This window comes from Vicugna pacos, chromosome 11, assembly GCF_048564905.1.
Source record: "Vicugna pacos chromosome 11, VicPac4, whole genome shotgun sequence".
Classification (NCBI taxonomy): Eukaryota; Metazoa; Chordata; class Mammalia; order Artiodactyla; family Camelidae; genus Vicugna; species Vicugna pacos.
Window position 1 is genome coordinate 12,222,203 of NC_132997.1, and position 21,001 is coordinate 12,243,203.

General features: G+C 46.0%; 1 protein-coding gene across 2 annotated transcripts in view; it reads right to left on the reverse strand.

Annotated features, from left to right (window-relative positions):
• The window catches only part of LOC140699628 (trafficking protein particle complex subunit 9-like), a 217,159-nt gene that overhangs the window by 124,316 nt on the left and 71,842 nt on the right, over nucleotides 1-21,001 (reverse strand). Inside the window, exon 1 of one of the 2 annotated variants that reach the window (XR_012077864.1) lies at nucleotides 9,329-9,534. The exons of the other annotated variant lie outside the window; for it this stretch is intronic. The gene's annotated coding sequence lies outside the window, so the exon portion shown is untranslated. Of the gene's footprint in view, nucleotides 1-9,328; nucleotides 9,535-21,001 lie in introns of those variants that run through there. 2 annotated transcript variants of the gene reach the window in all.

Here is a 21,001-nt window from a genome sequence, read left to right on the forward strand (position 1 = left end):
CACTCAGCCAGAGGGAGAAAAGGAACAGAACTCTACAAAGTCTCTGACCCTCACCACTCACAGGAGTAGAATGACCACAGCAGAAGATGGCACTTCACATTGCAGAATGAGAACAAAATAAAGATGCCCCAACGACAGGCACTCCCAGACACAGCGCTCAGCAGTCTTCTGCACAATCACGGTTGTGCAGCCCTCATCAACTTCTATTTCCAGAACACTTCATCAGCCCAAAAGAATCCCCCTATCACTAGCATTCACTCCCTAATCCCCCTCCACTCAGCCCCTTCCAACCATCACCTGCTCTCTGCCTCTGCATGTGCCTATTCTGGGCATTTCAGATCACTGAAATCAACAATTTGTGACCGTTTGTGTCTGCTTCCTTTCAAATAACAAGCTGTTATCAAGGCTTGTATATTTTGAAGTGGTATCAGCATCTCTTTCTTTTTTTTTTTTTGGAAACGTTAAAGATTATTAGAAGGTGGTAAGTACTATCAAAAAGAGTAGAGTGGAGCATAAGTGATTGGGTTTCGAACGGAAAAGTGTGGGTTGAAGAGTCAGGGTGGAATTCCCAAAACAGGTGGCTTTTTCATTCTCCTCTTTTTTTTTCTTTTTTACTCACTCTTAAGTGTGAATAATGTTCCACTACATGGAGATACTACATTCTGTTCATCCATTCAGCAGCTATTTATGGACGAGGTCCAGAAAAATGAGTGTAAGAGGTGACTAGCATGGATGGCATTTAAGCAAAGGGCAAAATGTGCTTTCAAAAAAAAAGCCAACAAACAGAGGCACAAGGAAATTCAGTGCGTTTCTGAGCAAAGTGCTTGCTTGCTTCGGCAGGACTACCGTGCAGGGCTGGGGCGGATATTGGCAGGAATCACGGTGAGGGAGTCACCTGAGAAGACACCCCACTGCAAGCAGCTCAGCCAATCCTCCTCCCTCATCCTGTATTGTTAGAGCAATGTGTCTAGGTTACTCTTATTTCAATTAATAGCACTTTAACTGCACATCTGATCATCTCCATCAGACCACATTACCTCCAAGTCACAGAAAATCATTCACTGACTGGAGCAGCACCAGGACATAACGGTGATGGATCAGGGAGTCCTACAGCATTCCAGCCTGCAGGCACAAACCCCACATGTGCCCTGGTGATGTCCAGAAAATAAAATGCATGGAAATATCTCACTGCTGGTACACGACATCTGACCTCAAATTGCCCGAAAATCATGCTGGCAAAGCACTACTCAACCTTCTCAGTACAAAAAAAAAAAAAAAAAAGCTAAGAAGGCAAATTTAGGCTCTTCCATTGAAAACCAGCAGCCACCACTGCCAGTATTTCAGCTGGAATGCTCCTGACTTTGAAAACCACTGCGCAGTTACTTTTCAAGCGTGAAACTGATATATATATACCACGTAGATGATATTGCAGTAGGATTTTTCTTTTCAAAATTTCCAGTTGCAACATTAGCACAAGAAAGTTTATGTTTAGGCTTTAAAAAAAATCAATTATCCTCCACTTTCTTAATTTTGAACTTATTATTATTTTATAAATGGAGCTATGGTGCGTATTTAAAACCTTTTGATTTCTGAAAACAAGACCTTTATGACCTCACTATTTCAGAGCAAACTTTAACGATTCTGAGAGGTGGGGCCTGGGGCGCTCACTAACAGCTCTTTAAATACTGGCAAGGATGTGCTATTAAGTAATGCAATGGCTCTAACTCCACATTAGCTCAGAAAGCAAAGAAACCACACCAAAGTCTTCCTTAAATATTTTTATATTCCTATTCTTTTGAATATTAAAGTTCTTAAAATATATGATGTTTTTTGAAAAAGACAACAGCTGTATTAATTTTCCTGTCACCAAGAAAGCAGTCTTTATCAGGAATAAAAACCCCTATGGAAATCAAAATGACAGGACGTTTCTAGCTAAGTGAACATCCAGATATGAACACAAACCTAAATCCTACCAGATCTCACTCGAAGGAGCTCAACAAAGGCCTGGGCAACCCGGGAGATTAGCTCTTTTGTTCCAAATGTTGGCTGAGCTAAGATCATCACACTAGGCATGGAAGGAGAGAAGAGGAATGTCCACCTGGCGGCCTCCATCCGTTTCCTTCCAGCCACAAGGTGCCTCTAGGGCAGCCCCGGTAACAAGCCCCACATAAGGAAAGCCGGCATCCACACTGCCCCTGCCATCCCGAAGTAGCCCCGATGCCCATATCCCAGCCTGTGAATGGCCTTCTAATGATCCCCCAGTTGGTGGCACCCTCCCCCTCTTCCCCGCTACACACAGATACACAGAGCCATGACAGCCTTCCCAAAGCACAAATTTGATTACATCAATCCCACTTCAAACACTTCAGAGGCTCCCTGGTAGAGTTCTAGCCCCACCCCAGGCCCTGCTCGCCCAGTCTCATCTCAGGACATAGGTCCCCAGTGACCTCAGGAGCCCCCAGACCTGCTCCTACTTCCCACTTGCCTCCAGGCTCATTTTGACTGTTTCCCAAGGAAGCCTTCCCTCCCTCCAACCTCCACAATTTGTTCCTCTCTTCCTAAAACATTCTAGGCTAAGTCAACTTCTGACAATGCTAAGTTCTCAAGAAGCAAATACATTTTGCTTACTAATGTGGCTACACTCTGTCTCCCCTAGACTCACTGAAGTGCACGTGTTATGAATAAATGAATGACGGGTTGGGTCTCAAAGGGACTGACATACCTGCTCTCGCCCATCCCGACCCTTTTGTCTGTAGTATATCTGAAGCAAAACCAGAAGTACCTTTCCTTAGGGTCACTTGCTGTTGACACCCTTCACTGCCTACTGTGTCAGTTCTAGTAAAACTCAACTTCTTCCAAAGCCCTACACCACGGACTCTCTCCAGTGTCCTCCCCAGCAGGGGCTCCCTCCACCCTGGACCGCACAGGGCACTCTCCCCAGGTCCCCACGCCAAAAGCCTCCAGGCCTCTACCCGGGCTGCACCTGCGACCTGAGCCACATTCTTGACTCCTTCTCCTGGCTGACTCTTACTCTGTCCTCACAACTGAATGTAGAGCCCATTTCTTCCAGGAAGTCCTCTCTGATAATGTCCTTTAGGTCTTGTCTGGCCTCTATCTATAGCAGCAGTACATGGTGACCAACTGGGTGTTTGCCCGCTCCTTTGAGTCCACGAACCCTTGGGGGCCACGTGGGAAGGAGTGAGAGATTACAAGACGGGTGGGGGAAGCAAAAAGCAAAAATCACAGCCCAAGTCCCAAATTCAAGGATACATTCTCAGAAAAAACTATAAACTATTTCACACGGGTCCAATTTGGCTACTATTTTTGTGGCTTGGGGACAGCAAAAACTTGGTGTTCTAGTCCAAAACCCAGGTTACATGCAAAGAAATGTATATATTCATATCCAAAGGAAACCAGAGCTGCTCAACAACAGTTTGCAGTTAGAACTGAAAGGAAATTTGATAAAGGCAATCTCTCTCTCTCTCTTCTTCCTTTTCTAGCATCATATAATTTTAGAAGTATTTGCGTGACTAACAGATGGCTACAGCCCGTGATTCTGCACTGAAGTGTTCGGGGCTGAGGAAGCCCAGATTACATTCACTCTGTAAGTGCAATCACACCAACACACTGATAGGTGCCGTGAGTGGTGCAGCTGATGTTCCAAAGCAGGCAACATTATTCTGTAAGAGAACTCTAAATAGAAAGGAAGAAATGCAATGTCCTGTACTCAATTTCATTTGTAATATGGGCCATTAACTGATAGTATATCTTGACTAATGAAACCCAAAAATAAATTGTCAACGTCGATTTTCTTCATCTGACCGTTTTATGCTAACATCGGATATTAAACCCTCACTCCATACGGAAAGCTCAGGCCTATGCTGCAGCACAGTTACATCCCGTGGAAGAAAGCGGATCAAGGGAGAATTGGAGAGTTTCCCTTCAGAAGCTGCGAAGTGTGGTTTTGAACCTGTACATCATTTGCAACCACGACATCGACAAAGGAGTTAGACGTTACCTCTGTGGGGCGAAAATCACTGCGTGCTTCAGAACCATCAAACAACGCTGAGCTTTGTAAAACGGTCCAGAGGCGCTTAAATCATACTTTTCCTGAAAGGCTCCAAAACTGACCCACTTCACCATTCCAAGTATAACAGGGAAGTACTGGAAACAGTAGAGAGAACATGCCCTTGAAGTCTGACAAGGCCCTGCTTGAATCCTGCTACAGCATTTACTAGCCGCTAAATGGACCAATTCCTTAACCCCTCTGAGAAGGCTTCCCAAACCGCAAAAGGGGGCTGCCACCGCCCACCTGGGAGGCATGGATGTGAATGCAACACGCAAGTAGGGCGGCCGACTGGTACGTGACACGGGGCCTGGCTAGTTTCCCTCCGCTGCCCTTCTCCCCCTTTAAACTTGCACTGTTCCCCCGGTAATGATCAAGCCCCTGAAACAGACTACCCGTATCTTCTGTGTATCCCTGGATACATGCCTTACCCTTAGGAGGCCAGAAAAACAACTGCCTCCTCCCAAGTCACTAACAATGTTCTTAAGAGTCTGGGTATTTTTAACTCTATTTTTCAGGGAGACTATTCCAGAACTTTCCAAGCACCATTCTCCAGGTTGGCTCCCCTCCCAGTGCCCATCCCTTCTCACCTCAGATCCTCTGTCTAACTGCCTTCTGTTCATGGGAAAACGAGTCCGGTATGGTGGGGCTCCCAAGGCCTCCCTCCCTCCCTCACAGGTGATTGTGACAAACTTCTCCCCACTCCTCACTCCAACTCTAGCTTCTGAGGAGTCTATCCTCCCGGACCCTGCAGACTCTGCACCTTCCCAAGACGCACACTTGGCCATGACCCTCCCTTCAGATTTCTTCCTGGCTGGTCCTGCCCAGCCCCCGGCCCCTTAAGGATAACTGGCATTGCTTTGACAATGGCAAACGCCACTGACTGACACACCAAAGCTGCATGGTCTGGGCTTTCCTCCAATCCAGACACAGTCCTACCCCACCTCAGCCTCAGTCTGCAGCCCTCGAGATGATCTAATTCACATGCAAGGCTGTGAACAGCAGCTAAGAATGTATCTCTAGTACGGCTCCTTCACCTGAGCCCCAGGCTCATCGACCCGAGTGCCTCTTTGAAGTCCTAACTTGGATGACAAATGGCATCTTAAAAATGCCTCATGTCCACCATTTACTCTGGAATTCCATTCCTGGCAGGTATCTCCCAGACTCCCCATTTTAGTAACAGCCCCAGCACCCACCGAGGTGTCTGAGGTCACATTCAATTTCCACTGTTCCGTCCCCCCCAGCCCTGCCCTGGAATCAGTCCGTCAATAAGCCCATCTCAAGTGTAGTTCTGCAGGGACCATGGCCGGAAACACACAAACTCACAGCATGGTGCACTAACAGTCCTCCGTAGGGTGCTCCCTGGAGGGGGAGGCATCTCCTGCCGCTGTTCACCTCAGAAGGCACTGGATTCTCACACAGGAGTCCCAGGAGGAGGGACTCAAGGTTCTCCCGTGGTCTGAGCTTTGAAGGGCCCAAGGTCTGGGGGAGCTCCTAATTAGCAGACACACTTGCCAATGAGCAGATGAGGATGAGGGAACCCATGCAAGGCTGTTATCACTTCAACTCATGGGCTCTCAGGGGCCACGGGAAAGGCCTGTGTCCAAGGTACAGCCCGGCCATCACAGATCCCAGCCTGCATTTGCCAACCCGGACAGCCTAGACTCCATCTACTTGTGACACTTACTTCTGTTCTGTTCCCCACCCAGAATGTGATGGACTCATTCAGATATTCTGGCCTGTCTCAAGCGAGACAAATTCAGTGAAAAATGAAGTGTCCACATTTGGACCAGAGCATGAAAGGAGAAACAAGGCCTCATGGTCAGCATGATGGTGGTGACCAAACAATTCCGCCAGGTGAGATGAACCAGGGTAGGGGTGAGAATCCAAGGTCCTAGGTCTGCCAAATCATCTTCTTTCACGGTTGTCTGGGGTGTTGGAGACTGACTAACACAAACTAACGACACGGCCGTCAGTGGTGGACGTCAGCTGCAACAGAAACGGATTCAGCTCTTTACTGCCAACATGGGTTAAAAGTAAAGGCCGAGGCAGGGAGGTCTGCACGGATGCTGAGGCAAACCACAGACCCAGCTCTGAATGCCCACTGGCTGGAGCAGAGAGGAAGCTACGGCCCTTTTAGCAGTCCCTGTGTCCAACAGATCCAGGTGAGCCAGCTACTTAGGAGAAGGCCATGTTGTCCTGATACTCAGAAAAACCAGCCTCGTAAAGGGAACAAAATAGTGGCATGGATTTTAGACCCAATTCTGCCCCTTTATGAAGGCAAAGTAATGTAAATGGCACGGGGAAGTTGAATGTAAAAAAAAAAAAAAATTAAAGAACCAAACGGTGACCACTTCCTCCAACAGCGGCCCCTGCAGCTGTCACCTCCGTGGCGGCCACTTCCTCTCCAGTGACCGCCGGCCAGGAAGCGCCGTCACGCACGTCACACAGCGACAGCCAGGAACCGCGTGCCGAGCACGTTTGTGTAAAAGCAGGAATCGAGCAAAATGCTGCAGAATTAAACCTTACAAGTTTAAATACTCCATGAAAAGAATGCCTCAGCAGCCGCCTAAATCAAATCGCATCTTACTTCTACAAAACAATCAAACAAATTTAATAAGAGCGCATTTGTCACCAAATAAAAGGACGACCAAACATGTTCCTCAAAAGCAAGGATTTCAACAGGTATCAAACACCAGTGGGTGATGAGCTAACAAAGCAAATATTCCAAAAAATTAGAAAATTAAAAAATGACTAAGATAATAGATGGATCAAAACAGCTGTTAAGTTGTTGCTTTTTAAAGCGATGGAGACGCACGGAGGGCAATCTGGCTATTTCCAATGCAGGGTGTGCACAGCCCACATTTTCAGAAGCAACAACATGTTCACTGGGCAGTACAAGTGAAAAAGGAATAAAGAAAAAAGAAAAGAGGAACAAGAGAAAATTAGAAACACACAAGAACAAAAATGATTTTGACTGCATGTACAAGAATTTACGTGAGTGTGTGAGGTCAGGGACGTGGGGATGGTGAGACCCACCCTCACCTCCTGCTCCAGGGAAAGCAGGGGCCTGAGGGGAGCGGCGCTGCCAGGGGACCACAACGTGTTCAGCGCCCCTAACCAAAATTCCACCTACAAGCGTCGAGGCAGCTTTTGAGCTACAAATTTTGGTCGCATTTCAGTCTGGACAGATTTACTCACTTCCACCAAGAGTAGCAGGAGAGAATGAGGCTCTGCTCCTGCACCAAAGCATTGTTTAAAAAATTAATGACTGTGGAATAGTAAAAGCAACAATGGAGTAGAAGTGACTGGAGGAGAATATGCTTGACCCTAGCTCACTGGCCGCGTTATCTCACTGACGTTCAGATGCTGGCTGAGCCCTTATGGTACCAGAACAGACAGACCCACAAGGAGGGAAGTTTAATGCGCTGAACCACTGTGGGCTAAGTACACATCCGGCTACTACGCTAAGTCCCAAGGGCAGACTTCAAAAGGCAAAAACAAGCTGGCATTTTCTGGTGGGTCTGCAGACTCAGAGACAAGCATTTGTTGAGCAAAAATGTCACCAGTGCCTCCTATGACAAAAGAAGTGGCACTGGCGTGGGGTCTGGGGCAGGGCTCCAGGCTTCCACTTCTCACTCACCAGTCTGTCCAGGGGGAGAAGAAGGTCCCTGCTTAGGTTTCGCTGATGAACCTACCTTGACTAATGTCTGGGGCCTCAGCAGGAGTTGACAGATGAGGTGAACGGAGCCAGACTCTGTGTAGCACGGTGCTGGCAGCTATGCCCTCAGCACTGCCCAGGCTCCTAAACATGTCAGCTCATCTCCAAGAAGTAGATGGGGATTGCGGGCATGTAGATCACAGGGCCCTGTGAGGACAAGCACAGATCATGGCCACGACATGCCTCTCCTCTTCCTTAAGCCATAGAGGTATGTCCGGGGAGGAACAGAATATTCATCCAGAGCTTGCTAGGTGGGCTCTCGCAGGTGGGACTCGGGTCCCCCGTGCTTTTCACTCACAGGGCTGGTCTAGACATTCTATTTATCAATTCTCTAGCATCTTCTCCTCCAACTTACCAACAACCAGAAAGTAGGATCTGATCTTACGTAAGTTCAAGAATCACAGAGCACCTCCTCCAAAGCGGGCCTGGTAGCACATGCCAGGTCCTCTGACCGTCACCTGTGGGACCACCATGAGCCCTCTCCAGACTCAAGGACAGAGGCCGTAGGCTAGGGGGACACAGCTTCCCTCACTCACCCCAGAAAAGGGGGACCACGTCTCGGCAAAGGCATCTCACCCTCTTCTGCCCGAGGGACAGCACGATAGATACACAGGGAAACAGAGCAGAAGGTGGGGGGGAAGGCAGCCCAGAAGAGCTCGTCTGTACTTCCGAGGCAAAGTGGGGCCTTTGACTTAATCACAGGGACAAACTGAGAATGAACATTTCCCTGCTCTGTCCCAAACACCGTGATACGCCTTTCCCTGCATAAGGAGTTCATTCAGAAGTCCCTGGCGGTGTTTCTGATGTCCTAACATGGCATGGTGGCTGTCGGGCAGGAAGAGACTGCCTGAGCTGAAAAGGTGCTGGGCCTGGGAGGCAGGTGACAGCGGATCCAGCAGCAGCTAAACCAGCGCCTCGTTTTGCCTCTCGGGGTTCAGCATCTCATCTATAAGCAAAGGGATGAGACTGTCCCAGGACAGGCTGCCCAACAGAAATGAAATGAGAGCCATGTAAAGAAAGTTTCCCAGTTGCCACGTTTAAAATTTTAAACAAAGAAACAAACCAACAAACAAAAAACAAATACTAGAATGTGATTTTAAGAACAGATCTTACTTAATCTACTGTATGTTAAATACTATCATTTTGACATGTAATCAATATAGGAAGTAAAGGGATAGTTTATGTACTTTTACTAGACAAGCCTCAGCGTCTAATGTGCATTTGACCTACAGCACATCTCAGCTCAGTCCAGCCTCCTCCCCAGTGCTCCTAGCATCCGTGGCTTTGGCTACTTTCTTGGACAGCAACTCCAGGGTTCCCACCATGTTCCTGGCTGTAAAGCGGGAGTAAGGGTCCACACTAACCCTAAAAGGATCTCTCTGAAACAAAGGCGGATTCTCTTTGAAATATCTGTAAAGCGGCGGGCTGCACCTCCCCTCCCCTTGGCTACAAGACAGACTTCTTCCTTGCTGATCCCTTTCTGGATGTAGGGAAGCAATCCGGCACACAGCCAGGGTGGGCTGGCCTCCAGGTAAACTTACCTGCTCTCTGTGTTCAGTCTCATGAATTCCTCCTTCTCAAACGGGATGCAGAGGAGGGGGATCTTGTCCCCAGATATCTTGGGGCCACCATCCAGCCACTTGGACTTGAGCAAGATGAAGAGTGAGTCAGTGAAGTCCTCGATCCTCTTCTCCACCACCCTGCAGTCCTCTTAGTTTGAGGGCAACTTCGGTGCGCGGCTGCTCGGTTACCTCCCCATGCTGCACAAAGACAAAAGCTAAGACTCATTGAACGAGGTGCCATACAGCCCCTCTGCACGTGCAGCTTCTCGAAGGCCTTGGCAGAGAGACAGTCGGTAATGGTGACAAGGCCCACGACCTTGCGGTGGGTCTGGAAGATGCTCCACCCATTGTCGGGCACATAGTGGTGCCTGTAGTGCATACAGTGTGTCCACTGTGAGCCGCATGGGCTGATATGGCTCACCAAGGTGAGTAGCTGATAGATGCAAAAGAAATTCTCCTCTGAGATGATCTCTATGGATTGGACCACAACGGGACGAGTCTGGTGGTCCTCAGCACACTGCACGTAGTCAGGGATGCTCATGTTGCAGGCCCTGCCGAGAGGGGAGAGGAGATCGAGGTACATAATCTGCTGTGTGCTACGGGCCCATCTGGGTTGCGGTGACCTGGTGTGTACCAGCCAGAAAGCAAGGGAAGCCAAAGCAAATCCAACGGTACAGTTTGTCCTCAGAGTCTGCACATGGCCACTGTAGCTCGGATCACATTACCCAGCTTTTGGCCTAGGCTTCCTGCCTCTGCAGAGAAGGGTCAGTTCTTATTTTATATTTCCAAGCACCTAGCAAGGCCCTGATGCAAAGTCACTGCTCAAAAATGCTGAATAAAGAAATGAACAAAGGAAATGCTTTCCCCAACCCCCTTCAGCAGAATATAAAGAAAAGGACCACAGTAGTATCAAAAGATCTGGATTTCTATCCAATTTATTTGAACCCTTAAGCTTCATAATAATGGATAAGAAAACTTGCCTTGGGGAAGAGTGTACAGTTCAGTGGTAGAGCACATGCTTAGCATGTATGACGTCCTGGGTTCAAACCCCAGTACCTCATTTTAAAAATGAAACAAATAAATACACCTAATTACCCAGCTGAAAATGTATTTTTTAATTCAAAAGTCTAAAAGCACCTTGCAATTGACATAACATTGTAAACTTGACTATACTTCATTTAAAAAAAAATCTTTGCCTTAGAAGAATATATCTGGATTACAGATGTGTTCAAATGTAAAATGCCTAGGGTACCACCTGCATAAAAGGAGGTGACTGTTCAAATGTTCTATCCCTCCTTTATGAGCTATACTTCCTTTGGGTGGGTTATAAACTCACAGAGCTAATTTTCTCAGATTAAAAATATTAATATTACCTGATTCTCAATACTGCTGAAGAATCAGATAACCCTAAGAAAGCATCTGACCCACAGAGATTACTCAATAAATGTTTGTTGAATGAATGAATAAACATTCAAAGTGAACGCTGCTCCCTGCCACAAGCCATCATAATGGTACTGCCTGGAAATCCCAAGCCCATGTTCACCCGACTCTGCACTAACAATGTGGGTGACCTGGGCAGGCCTGTGTGCTTCTCTAAGCCCCAGTTTAATCATGAATAGAAATAACGGCAATAACACAAACCTCAAATTGTTAGTGAGTCAGTAATTAATTGTACCCCAACACTGCAAGATGGAACCATTAAGAAAACTGGGCAAAGTGTCCACATGCCCTCTCCATATAATCTCTTACTACCACATGGGAATCTACATTACATCTCAAAATAAAAAGTCTAATATTTTAAAGAGGTCATTGAGGTTAGGTGAGCTCACTGTCTCAAATAAGGAACACACAGTACAAATAGGACAATGCCCAGCCCATGAGATACACTCAGTTAACATTCCCACTGAACCCACTAGTCTCTCCAACTTCAGAGCAAGAGGATGGGTCCTCGTGGCAACAGGCCGCAGCACCTGAAGCTAACAAAGCTAATGGTGTCCACTTAAAAGAGCCCCTGTCACCACCCTTGTTCTAATTTTCTATTTGTAATTTTTTTCTTTTCATTAAATTGAAACTCCCAATTGCATAGAATTCTTACCAGATATCATGATGGCAGCCCTTCAAAACCTGACCACAGAGATCATGATGGCAGCCCTTCTTGGTGAAACAATAAAATGAAGAGCCATTTCCACAAGACCTCTGTGTAAATCTACTAGGGAACTTCATCCTGGACTGAGGAAGAGGACTGGGGAGTAGCGGGTAAACTGGGGCATGGAGAAATAGGGGCCACCTGTCCCACGATGGACTTTAGACTCACCCTCACCCTCCAGGAACTTCAAAATACACACAGACAGAGTGCTATGGACAAGAAGTTTTTTTTAAACAAATCCCTGAATCCCTAGCAGATCTTGTTTCTACCGAGACACAAATGTCTTATGTGTATAATGTTTCACAGAAGCCTTAAAATATTATCACCCCAACTTGACCCATCAAGAAACTGAGGTAGAAAAGTTTATCACATTCTACAAGATTAGAGAGAGGCCACATCAGACACCGTATTTAAATCCAAGTCCCTGCTCGAGTGCTCACACTAGAAAGTGTCACATACTGCCCCTTTCCTGCCCTCTCCCTGCAATAAATCCCTGAAGAGTCTTTTCTGTGTCACCTGGAATCAAACTCACATCAATTTTTCACAAAGAGCTATGTAACTCCTTAGAGGATTTATCAAAATCTAAAGGGTTGGGTTGATAGGAGAAATTTGCATTTTCTGTTTCTCAAAGGAAACATGGCTTTAAAAGAAACTGAAAAGTACTTATCTAGTCTAAGCCCTCATTGTGCACAGGAAGAAACGGAGGCTCAGAGGAGAAGAGGAAAGGGCGTTATTAACAAATATTGCCTCAGCGCGGCACCAAGCCAGCCCTGGGCACTTCTAGGGGAGGATCTGGAAGGCCCAGGAGAATGAGTGTTAGAAAATAGAAAGAGAAGAAGCATATAAGGCCCCGTCTCTACACCACCATACCATGAATTTCCACCAATTACCCAGTATGGGTGCAGCCAATATTAAGGTTGTCTAAACAGGTTATTGAAACCTGGAATTCTCAACTATAGTGGAAATTCCAGCATTTACTGTGCTTTTTTCCCAGTCCAACCATCAATTCTGTGGACACTCTGTACCAGGGACTACACGAGGCCTGGAGTTCTCCCAATTACAGATCTCTATTACCACGTGTGCAAACCACATAAAGGCTACCAGAAGAAAAGCGCCCACCGATAAGATGGAATTACTGAAACCGAAAGCAGCCAAAGAACATATATTACTAGGAAAAACGGTGCTCCTAGAAATGGACTCATGGACATAGAAAGCAAACTGTGTTTAGCAGGCAGGAAAGGGGGGATTAACAGATACAAATTAGTAAATATAAAATAAATGACAAGGACCTGCTATATAACACAGGGAAATATATTCAATTTCTTGTAATGAGTTATACTAAAAACAATCTAAAACATATGTATATACATATGCATATGTTTATAACTGAATCTCTGCTGTACACCTGAAACTAACATTGTAAATTGACTACACTTAAATAAAAAATAATTTAAAAAAATAAGTAAAAATAAAAGCAACGCCATTAAGAAAAAGTAAAAGAATACTCTAATCCCCTTAGCTGTAGGTGGTGGAGAATTCTGGTTGCAAGCACCAAGTCCACTGGATCACTCCAGCACTGGCTGTCACTCTTTCTGACCATCAGAGAGTCACTTGCTTCACTGAGGTTACTTTTCTCTTCTGTGAAAGGCTACAGCTGCAACTAACGATGTATAGAATCTCATCATTCACAAGCCCAACAAGTAGTGAGGACTTCCCATGGGCCCGGCTCTGGACAGAGGAAAAGATAGGGTCCGAGATATATTCATGGGTAGAAGAAGTTTATGCCTTAAAGACATTAATTCTTCCTGTTTTGATAGACAGATTCATTGCAATTCTGATTAGAATTCCTACCAGATTTTTCTTGGAATGTAACAAGTGAATTTATGGTCAAGAATAGCCAAGAAATTTCTTTAGAACCACCACTGGGGAGGGGTGGATAGGTCATTAATTTCCACTGCTCTTTCTGAAGGGATAAAAACGTTCTGGAATAATAATGGTTGCACCACTGTGAATATGCTAAAAGCTGCTGAATTGTACCATTTAAATGGATGGAATTCATGGTGTGTGAACTATATCACAATAACACTGTTACATGAAGAAATATTTCTTGACAATTATTTTTCTGTTTATACCACTAGTCTATCACACAATTTAAGAAAAACAAAAAACCAAAACAAACCAAACAGTGCCAGGAGCTCTTTAGGACTGCAATATCCCTGGGTCTCCAAGGCCTCTGGTGGTGCTGTTCCTCTTAACACACACTAGCTGGGCTGGGCTAGTTAGGGACTGTAACTATCTTTTTAAAATCGAGGATCACTCCTTTCACCCTGGGAGAGGGAAGGAAGGAGGATGTCACAGCCTCATGCCTTCAGCTCATTTTTAACAGAACCAAGCCCTGCTTTCACCACTGTAATCACTCTCACTATAAAAACACGTGACATCAACAAGCACAGCCATGATAACACCTGAAAGTGTTCAAGGTACTTACCTGCAGCAGAAAAACTGAGGGAGGAGACAGAAGCTCGCTCAGCACTGAGACTCCCTTTTCCCGACTCCAACTGGAGAAGCAGGGCGTTACAGCCTGAGGCTCTCAGCCCAGGGAGCAGTGCCCGCGCCACTGAGCTGGTCCTCCGGGAGCCGGAAAGGGAGAGGAGGGCTGCCCCGGGGGGGAGGGAAAGGGGAGGGACGGGGGCTGCAGCCCTGCTCGGAGGCCAGCCCCAGCCCCAGCCCCAGCCCCCCGCCCCGTCAGAGTCCGCAGTCCCCGCCTGCCCGGACACAGCCCTCCCAGGGGCGTGAACGGGCCGGCGGCCAAGGAGAGGAAGCCAGGGAGGAGAGGACTCGCGGGCGGGAGAGGGGAAGGGGACGCCAGCCGCGGACTGAGGGGATCCCGGCTGGGTGAGAGGTGGCAGGTGCACACCTGGCCCTTGGCAGCTGTGGCCGGGGCGCCGGGGCAGGTGGCGCGGGTAGAGGGGTCTGGCCTGAGCAATTCATCTGAACACGGGCTGACTGGCGCCCTTGGGGACTGTGACAGGCGGACCGCCCTCCCGCAACCGCCTGAGCACTTTTCCGGGAGCCCCCCACCTTGCACTTCCACAGCCAGAGGCCCCGGCCCCAGACAGGAACCAAAGGCCTACCGGGCGACAGAGTTGAGAAAACTTTGGGCCCGATCCCCGGCTAGGATATGGAGCTTCCAACCAGCGGACCACTTGGCACTGACTGCGCATGCGCAGGAGGGCCAGCGATCCTCTCTGGGTTCTGTGAGAGAAGGTGGGACAGGGAGGGAGGGAGAAGATGGGAGCGGGTGGAGAGGACGGGAAAATTGGAGAGATACAGATGGACACGATGAGCAGAGAGTAGGGAGGGATCTGGAGAGGGGAGGGTCTTAGCGGAGTTGGAGAGAAAAAGCTTTACCTCTGGGGCACCCCTAGGCGGCAGACCTGCCTCTGTACCCTTCTGTAACCCTTCAAGTCCCGCAGCTCAAGTTTTACCTCCCTGATCCAGCCCTCCATCGGATGCTTCTGCAGAAACCCTATGGGGATCACACCCATTGCCCCCACGCGGACCTGGGTTTTCTCTTGCTCTGAGAACCAAGCACCCGCAGGTGTTGTCGCTCAGAACTACCTTGGGAAAGGTACATAATCCCCTTTTACACGCTGGGAAACAGGCAGGCAGGATCACTGCCTTAGCTCCACTGTCCCAGGTGTTGGGCTGGCGGGGAGCGGGATGGTACAAGATCAGAGCCCCAGACAGAGCAGACTGCCTGAGTGTTGGTGCATAGTCCCCATCCCTCCTGGGTAAACCATACCCAACCCTAGTGGAAACATCAAGGGCTCACAGTAGTTCCCTGGGTGTGGGAGAGCTGTCCTCATGTGAAGGAAAAGTCCAGCTGGGCTAACAAGCTAAGTCACAAATCTAAGTGTGATTAGTGTCGGTTTAATGATCTAAATTCTGCTGGGCTATCTCATATATCTGAAGTTTAGTGTCAGTTTATTGGGCTAACAACCTAACTCGTAATTCCAAGCTCAACAAGTGTCAGTAATGTGATCTACTACAAATTGATAAGCTCCAGTGTACTGATTCCTTGCTTTTTGTTCTTTGAGCCTTATTGGCTAATTCCCCCTTACTTGTAATTAAGCCTTTAAAACCTCATGTGCACGTCTTGGAGGTGCTCAGAACTTCGGAGCAGGAGCCCCTCTGAGCCCACCGGCATAATACTTCTGAGTACACCCAACACCCCGATTGGTGCTTTTCTTGGCTGGCCTGTTTCCATAACACTCAGCTCCAGTGCCCAGCTTTCTAGGTAGATAGGAGTGTTACCAAGTCGAAATTCTTTCTCCTCAGTGCAGGACAGGACAATAAGTTGGGAGACCAGATGTTGGGGCACGGAATAGCAAGTTTCTGTAGACCTAGATGGCAAACTAATGTCTTGGAAAACCATCTCCCCAAGTCACAATTCAGGCTCCTTTCCTGTGTGCTTGGTTGTTGCAAACTTCTTAGTGTAGGAATTCCTTCTTCTTAGAATCCTTTCTTCTTGCAGCTATCTGCGTGGGTCAGATCCCTGCAATCCTCCAACAAAACAAAAGTTATTTTCTATTATGCAATTTGCTATCTTTTAATGAATGAAAAAGTGTTAAATATCCTTAAAGGTCAGAGCCTTCAGAATAGGCTCTCTTGTATATTTCAGGTTCCAGGCAACATTGATTACAAGCAAGATGAAGCCTAGGAGACAGAGCATAGGGTTAAATTCAAAGGAACAGATCTAATATGGAGTCAGACTTGTTCTGTTCTATTACCCGGCCAGAAGCCACTTGAGGATTTAAATCCCTTTAAGTTAAAAATAACTAAAATTTTAAAGGAATTTACATACATATGTGGGAATGTGCAAAGCATATCTGGAACAGCACCCAAAGGATAGCAAACAGTGGCATCTCCAGAGAGGGCTGAAAGAACAGAAGATTAGGGAAAACTTCTTTCACTTGTGTATTTTTGTGCTCTGTTTGAGTTTTTTTAACCATTTGCTTGTATTTCTTTTTCAGTTAAAAAAAAATGTGTAATGGAACAAAGGAGTAACTAGCATAGCAAATACAGCAGCCATGGAATCACTGAGTCATCACTTTTGATTTAAGCCAGAAAGCATTTATTGACTCTCTCCAATGTGCAGTCGTGTTTTAAGAATTCTTTTAATATTATTATTATTATTATTATTATTACTACTACTACTGATACTACTATTAATATTACTATTATTACTATTATTTTATGAAATAATAACACGGTTTATCTCACCCCTGCCCATGGCTAGTGAAAAACCAACTGAGTTTTTCTTGAGTTGTTTTCCAAGGAGTAGAGATGAGTTTATAAACAGAACACATCTTCAGGGTAAAACAGGCAGAGTGCTTTTCCAGCAGGCCAGACAGCTATGAAGGGTTTTCAACAGAGGCGCCCAGAAGCTGAGAGAGAAAGCCTCCAGGACACTACAAAAAGCTGCCCAAACTGCCTTCTCCATGGCACTACTAAAATAGGAAAGAACAAATCTGACTCCATATTTGATCTGTACCTTTGACTTTAACAAAGCCAAGTTAATATGCTCCGGTCTTTTCATGGGTTATGATGTCACAGAGGAGATGGACAGGTCAACAAGGAACCACTCTGCCGTGATTACGGAGCTGGGGAAAGGGATGGGCTGCAAGATGTATGACGCAGCGGCATCTGTGCCCGTGCTTCTAGGCAGGTATCCAAAATCGCCTCGACAAGGTGTCAAACACCTGTGCCCACGTCCTCATCAACAGACATGTATTAAAGACAAATGGAAACATATAAAAGGCCAATACCCTTGATGGGTACACCGTCCAAAGAGCAAAGTCTCAGTTTGACAACTGGCCATCTCGGTTCCCTGGGATTCATTCTTGAAGAACCTTAAAAACCACTCCTCTGTCCTCAAGAAGTGCTGCATATTTGTCCTATCTTTGGCTCAGGGATGGAGCACGTTCAAGTGAACTTTAATGTCTGCACAGATTTGACTGTCTTACTCCAGGTTCACTTGTCCATTCCAAAGAGGCCTGAGCTAAGTTCATCATCCGTAAGATCTATTCCCTCCAGGGACAGCTCATTGAGCCTGCAATTAAAAGCCAAGTGAACAAGACTGTCCTCAGCTAAAAAGTTCACCCACCCTTCACTGTTTCTTAATCTCCTCTCCTGACTAATTGCAACAGACTAACTCCTCCCTCACCAAGATAACCAACTATGTCATTTTATCTCCCCAAAAAGAAAGTGAGGTCCATAAAAGAGGAGACAACTTCATAGTCACCTCTGAATTCGTAGCATATAGAAATGTCAATAAATAGAACTATGATTATGGCTTCTTTCCTTTAAAACCTTTCAGGTTATTTGAATGAGACCTTGGAAGAGAGGTGTTTGCTGTCCAGTATCTTGATCCACAAGACTCTGGAGGCCGTTTTCGGAATGGCTGTTCACTGATTCATTCAAAACACAACTTATCAATCAAGGAGTAGCTGTGCTTTTCTGCCAGGAGTTTGTGGTCACTCTCATGCCAGAACAGCTTTAAACTATATCCTTATTTTGGATTTGTTATTTTTCCCCTCTTCCAACAAAATTGACTTTCCTTACTTTCTTGTCTTGAGGAATTTTTTTTTTCCTCTTTCACCCTTTAGTAAACCAAGATCCTCAGGATGGGCTTGGCCTATAATATGAACCCCCATCCAACTCCTAGTGTGAGAGGCCTGGGGCTCACATCCTGCCCTCCTGTCAAGGCAACTGAAAATCAGTTCAGGAGCGAACCAATACCCGAGGGATTCTAAGGCTCGCATATCTCCCAGAAACCCTGCTTTCTCGTTTTTCTTGGCTTCTGAGAATTTCCCCTCACTTTCTTGACAATTAGTTGTGCAGCTTGAAAGATGAGGAAGGAAGGTTTTATTTCTTAACCAGCATTTTAAGGAACTTGTGTAATGAAACTTTTCACGAGTTTCTAGAACCCTCCATTGCCGAGATAGAAAACACACTAGACATTTTCTAAATTTAGCTCTCATGTGCATTTTTTCTTTGCTTTTGTTTTCTTAACTGTTAACAGACATTTTTTAATTAAAAAAATATAAGGCCCCAAAAAGGATAGAACACTGAAGGGGCAAACAAAATTAAAGGGCAAAGACAGAAAAATGATAACTACTCTACAAATTTAATATAATAATACACTATGTATCAGATCAGCACTTCTCAGTAACAGCTAATTGAAACATGACCATGAGGTAAAATTACTCTCCTGTCAGGACATGGCCAACAGAAAAAACAATTAAACCAACAAACTAATATTCTAAGTCTGGCAAAGTACAGAAGGCTACAAGCTAAATGTGTCTTCTTATGGAAAAGAGGGAGACACACCAGCTCTTTTCTGTGGAGCCTGAGCCCACGGGAGGACGGTGAAGTGAGCTCTGTAAGTACCCAATTAGCAAACTGAGTGATGAATAAATAGACGTGAGCTTTGATGACAGAGCTGATACTAATATTCATTTGTCCTGTAAAGTATGACTTCCGTTCAGTGATCAATACTTCGGCATCCTCAGGAGTTGACTTTATGGGAAAATGCACAGCCTGGGCCCAGACCTCCTCTTTCAGCTCGTGACACTGCACGTAGATGTCACAAGGACACCTCCAACTCCACCTGCAAAGAGCTGACTTCATGGTGCTCCTCCCATAGCCGTTCTGCCCAGGGCCTCTGGTCGGGGGGTAAGGTCTCCATGCCTCTCCCAACTCAGGCCCATCACTCACAGATGTGAATGGACCCCTCCTTCAGGGCCCAGATATCCTCAGTCACCGAATCCCACCACCCACACCTGAGCTACCAGATACTCACTGACACTCACTCAGCCCTGACTCTGTGCTGGGGACCACGCTGCACACTGCAAACGTTATCTCACTGGATCTCCACAACAGTCCTGGGAATTGGGTACATCACTGCTTCAATTGATTAGATAAATTGTTTCACTTCCTTGCGTGCGTCATTCAAACTGACACGGCTACTGAGCCACAAGCCTGGGCCTGAAAACAACTTGAAACTTGAACACTGCTACACCTCGCAGCCACCCTACTCTGACTCATCACATCACCTCCTGCCAAGCCTTCTAAATGTTTCTAAGCATTCTACAAGACAAAAGTGAACTACGAGATCACCCCACTCTCCTACTTAAAATCTGTCAATGATGGTCCACTGCCTTTAGGAGAAAGCCCCACCGGGCTTGAGCACAGCCTAAGGCCCCAGCATCCGCGTTCCCTGCGCGGCCGCGCCGCCTCACCCACTATGCAGCTCTACACGTGCCTTGTCTAGGACAGGGATGCTGACTCCGCACAACCCAGGGCTTGTCTCACTAGAACAATGATCATTTTCTTCAGTGTTCATCTTCTTCTTTGCTGACCCTCAGAAAAATGTTTTCTCATGATGAATCAATATCTTTTTCCTTATAACTTCCCATCAGTGATAATGAGCTCCCCCCAAAAGAGAGACCTAATTGTCAGTCTCCTTATCTGTAAAGTGAGAATAACAAGGAAATATGTGAGGTTTTATGAGAAATAATATTCATGTGAGGCTGAGGGACAATTCCATCATACAATAAGCACTCAATATGTGCTTAATTAATATTAATAAGAATATATTGCATTCCAGCAACCTTCAATCAATGTTTTATGACATTGTCCAACAGACTACTGACAAACTGTTGGACGATCCCCTTTGAACAGATCAGCACAAGCGTACTGGGAGAGGTAAGCGCTGACTCCAGTTGCAGCTGCAGCCACCCAGCACTACGGGGCGGGGGCAGTTTGCTCAAGCTCTTACATGTTGCTTGAGCATTTAGTTGTCATTATTGATTAAAGACAGGTGTTCTTTAGTCAAAGCTCCTGAAACTTAAATCTTCAATGATTGATGCAAATTAGGTTTCAAGATCAATACTCTCACTAGAAATTATTTGAAAATCATAGTCTTAGCTACTCCGCACATCAATAGGGCATGTTCTTAATATATCTGACTAAATACACCGAAAGGGTTGTTTAAAAGAAATTACGATGAAGCCATTCTGAATAAGCTCCAGTATCATCTGCACAAAGCCCCACCCAAGGGTCTCATTTCACATTTCCACATAGGTGTTCAGGTAGCTTAACTTGGGTCTTGGTTTCTTATAACACGGGGCGGGGAATAGTTGTGGATAGATTTATGTAGTAAATATATACCTAGGGTATTTGCTGTTAAGGACTTCTAGAAATAAGAAGATTGATATATAGTCCCACCCATAAGAAACTCAGCATTTCCAATTACAGCAGCATTAAAAATAAAATGAGAGATACATTTAACAAAAATTTACAAGATTTGTACATTGAACTTTTTGAAGTATCACCAAAATAAATTTTAAAAGATCTACATATATGGAAGACATCCCATTTTCATGGAATGATAGACAATATTATTAAAAATGTTAAGACTCCTCAAAATGATCTACATA